This window comes from Populus alba, chromosome 7 (genome assembly GCF_005239225.2).
Source record: "Populus alba chromosome 7, ASM523922v2, whole genome shotgun sequence".
In the NCBI taxonomy this organism is placed as follows: domain Eukaryota; kingdom Viridiplantae; phylum Streptophyta; class Magnoliopsida; order Malpighiales; family Salicaceae; genus Populus; species Populus alba.
The window spans coordinates 7,959,833-7,964,236 of NC_133290.1; the positions used below are offsets into that span (position 1 = coordinate 7,959,833).

Sequence of the window (4,404 nt, forward strand, 5' to 3'; positions counted from 1 at the left end):
CACCACAGGGCTTGTTGCACTTATCCTAACACTCAATTACCCTTGGATTTTATAGCAGTAGGATCCATTCCAGTGTTGCTTGCAACATATTCAAATCATACTCTCAAACTATTAAAAATATAGTCATGAAACCACAATTCTGCTACAATTGGGTAAGAAAACAAGCAAGAAAAGGGATGCATAAAGCCAAAAGAAGGGCAGGGAAACCCCCAATACATGAAATTGAATCCCATAAAAGCAACCGAGCGAGAACAAAAGTCAGGGGTGATGTATAGAAAACACATAGAAAAGGGGTGGAGGCAGAGAAGCGAGTGGGATAAGATGGTCGATATGAAGAAACTAGTAGGAGGAGGATGTTTGGTTTCGACTGGTTTTTGTTGATTAATTTACTTATTTATTATAATTAATTTAAGATGTTAGCGAGGTGATTAACATAGGAATAATAATAATTTTTAAAAAATAAAACAATATTTCAATAAATACTGATAATGATTTTCTGAAAAATATATTTATTAATTATATTTTAAAAAATATTGTCAGTATATTTCTTCAATGCACACCAAACACAAAACACTACCTTGAAGATTTTTGTACCAAATAAAATTTGATTAAACTATGTACGAGTTTAGACGAGACTACAGGGGTTAGTTATCATCTGATGATGCAACTTCTAAATTGATTCATTGATGGAACAACAGCTAATCCATTGGGGTATATATAAAGCCTAATGTTAGCTATCTAAAGTCTGGACTTCAAGATGAATGACAAACTAGCAGCAATTTCCAGATTCAGCTGTACATAATTGTATTTACAACGGAAAACCACTATTATTGACATTCAATCTCCACCCTCCATTCCATGGCTTAAAACCACGGATGCCATGTTGGATCCATCATGCACAAGTTCCTTGGTGTCAAAGCAGCTTCTACAAACTCGTGACACCCCTCTGCACTGATTGTGGTGGGTCATCAGCATTTTCCTCCTGATGCAGCACTTCATAGAAAAGAAACGAAACATGAAAATAATTAGTTTTTGGATCTTAGATTCTTCCGTAGTTGTTAATCACTTTATCGGGCATGCATATTGCTATCATGAAAGACTTGGGGCAACATATCTCAAGTCACCCTTTTTGTAATATGCCTCGTTTACTGCTCGAATACAATTGGTGCAAAAGTAACTACTTTTGTCTTGGTTTTCATTCCAATCAATTAGGGTTGGAATGTTATGAATTTCATTTTATCGGATTCCAATCTTAAGTTGATACCCAAAATTTCCCACGACCCATCTGTTGAAATTGCAGATACCAAAAAGACCATTCTCCTCACAAGCATGACTTTTGCATATTGATTTTGACTTGTATTTTACTTTTAGCTGAAAAAAAGAAAGTAACAAGAATGTTTATGGTTAGAAATAAAATTTGACTTCAACTATAAAAATTGAGTTTAAAGTTGGTATAATCAAAATTTGAAATTTTTAACTTCCAGATTCTAACTTACATTACTTCTCCTTTAAAAAAGGTTGCCATTAGTTATTTTTACCAAGCATATATTTTAGTAAAGTCATTTAACTCATTTTTATTACAAGTTATTTATGAAAAACAACTATTGAATTAGGACTCAAATCAAAAGTTATTATTCATGAATCATGCCAAATGGACCCTAAGTCATAGTTCAATTATTGAGGTTTTTTGCCACAAATTAGGGGTGGCTTTAACAAGCTTAGGTGCCTGTACGTCTACTATTTATAAATACCAAAATATGTAATCAAGACATCACATTTGATGAAAGATTGGAGATAGTAGTTACCTCTTCAGAGAGAAACTGTGGGGCGATTCCAGTGATTCGGCTGATGACATTGTCAACGTTGGTGGTGATCTTGTGCTGGAAGTTAGCAGGGTTCATAACACTCCCTCCAGCACCAGGTCCTAGATTCAACCCAGGTGGTCTTCTCCAAGACCAAGACAGAAGCTCATCACTGAAAAACATGGCTAGTTGATGCCATAAATGTTGGCTTTGCTACAAAATAGAAATTTGAAAACATTACATCGGGATGATGTCCATCAAAGAAACTCATCAACCAAATAAATGTTCTTACTAAAACTTAGTTCAGGTGAAACTACAGCCTGTGCTGCAGCACACACGGCAGACACAATAAGTCCTTCAATTCCAAAATAGAAGAAGAATGTCTGCATGTTCCTTGTTAGCCGAAAAGGAATTGGTTCATTAAACTCAATCATGCCATTTGCATCATATGCAGGGTGAAAATCTGTCTAGAAAATTTTGCCAGTGTTCTTAGCAAATAGTATCTTATTAGGCGACCTTCCTCCAATTTACAGCATGAAAGACATGAAACTTGAAAGTGCTAAATGGACTACAAATTGCTTTTTAAAAGACCACACATGATTACCACTAAGTAGAGTCTTGTACATATACTGGGAAAAGATGCCATCAGACACGTAAGTCTTAGTTATCTCATTATATGCTTGGAGGCGAAGATCTACAATAGCTTTAGGAGAGATTTGGCTAGATATAGCTTGGTTTAGTTGCTCCTTGAAGTACATGATCGGGAGATCTTCTTCTCGGTCATTTCTTGCACAATGGTTCTCATAAACTTCAAGAAAAGTGGTATACATTAAATCATCTTCAACCATGTAGACCTGTCTGTAAATAAAATAATTACCAGAAGTATCTTCCAGATAGGTTCTTATCAGCACTATTATGTGCAAGCTATGAGAAAATAATGTACAAGCAAAAACGAGAAAGGAAATTCAGCAAGGAACACCATAGATTCAATAACCTACTATAAGATGCTACGTCCTCTCTCTAAATCATTTTCATCATGCTTATCCATTTAAAAATTGTAAGAAATTCAGGAAGAGATAATCACCTGGGACCAAACAGGAATGATGATTGGAGTGTGAATGCATATATGATGACGTCTTGATTCTTTGTGCTTATCAAACATCTAGTTCATTACACGGAAAAGCTGCAGTATTCTTTCATCACTTCTAGCATTTGGGGCCAAGGATGTCTGGACAATAAAATGATGTTGAGAGCCATCAGAACCAATGAGAGTCAGATGCCTGAAACTGCTTCCATGCCTTCGAACAATTAGAATATCAGCTCCAACCCTTTCTAACTTAACTGTGTGGTCTGGTGCAATTTTCTGGAAATAGTTACATAGTTTCATAAGAAAAAAAAAACAAATTAAAAATGAAATAAATAGGTAGGTTCAAAATTTCAAATGGTGAATGACATGGTACCAGTTCAAGCAATAATATCAGTTACTTGATCTATTTACCCATACTAGATACAAAAACTCCAGTATGTAAAGCAGAGATGCATCGCAGAAGTTGATATATGTCAAATGTGCCTCAATTACCTGATCACAAAAATATTGTCCTGGAACCTCTACATCAACAATATGGAAGTCACTTAGCACCCTACTTTCTTCTTCAAGCTTTAAGACAGTTGGAAACCTGTCCTCCACATTGATTTATAGAACATTTTTTCAATGTTTCAATCGAGCAGTCAGTTCAAAAGGAGTGGCAGGGAAACTAGTTTTACTTTCCATATCAAGATCATGTTCAAAATCCTGCTTGTAGTCTCTCACAAAATCAATATGCTTGTTCACAGCATCAGCAGAGAAGCAAGCCCTGCAAACATCAGAGAGTTCTTTCTTGAGAGATTGGGGAACCTCTCCTATAGTGGCAGTTGGGTACTTGTAACAACGGTGGATCAATGCATTAACAACTGTAAGAAGTTTCTAACAGAATGGTTTGAATTTTCACGCTTTCATTATATAGGAAAAGTTGTGTTGTACATGGTAATTACAAAGAGGAAATCTAGAAAGCTAAATATAGTAAGGTAAATTTTCTATTTAAGAATTTACATTCCTATTTAAGCATTTATAGTTGCATGCTTGACTTCAGCCTTTCTATTGACATCCCCCCTCAAATTGATGGGGGCTTGTCCATAAGCATCAATTTGGTTGTAAGAAAATGATGATGTTGTTGTGTGAGAGTCTTGGTAAAAACATCAGCCACCTAAAAAATGCTGGACACATGTGGAAGTGATATAGTCTGAGTCGCAAAGGCATCACAAATGAAGTGGCAATCCACCTCAATATGCTTCGTGCGCTCATGGAAGATAGGATTGGTGGTAATGTGAATAACACTGGTATTATCGATAAAAAGAGGAGTAAGAGTACATTGCTGAAAACCAAGTTTAGCAAGGAGCCCGTGGTGCCAGATGATTTCGGAACAAGCTTGGGGCATAGCCCTGTATTCAGACTCAGTAGAAGACTTGGAAAAACAATCATGTTTCTTGCACTTCTAGGAAATACGTGCAGGGCCAAGGAACATACACCAACTAGTAGTGGAATGCCGAGTGTTGGAACACTCGG

At 36.1% G+C, this 4,404-nt stretch overlaps 1 long non-coding RNA gene across 2 annotated transcripts; it reads right to left on the bottom strand.

The window, feature by feature from the left end:
• Nucleotides 1–604: 604 nt before the first annotated feature.
• LOC140955761 (uncharacterized) lies at nt 605–3,048 on the bottom strand. Of its 2 annotated transcripts, none has more exons than XR_012170264.1 (4): nt 2,887–3,048; nt 2,407–2,656; nt 1,806–2,015; nt 605–993 (listed from the first exon to the last, which is right to left on the bottom strand). It is a non-coding gene; the product is annotated as an uncharacterized lncRNA (long non-coding RNA). The 2 variants fall into 2 exon arrangements; XR_012170265.1 differs by having other exon boundaries at nt 605–1,371.
• Nucleotides 3,049–4,404: the final 1,356 nt, after the last annotated feature.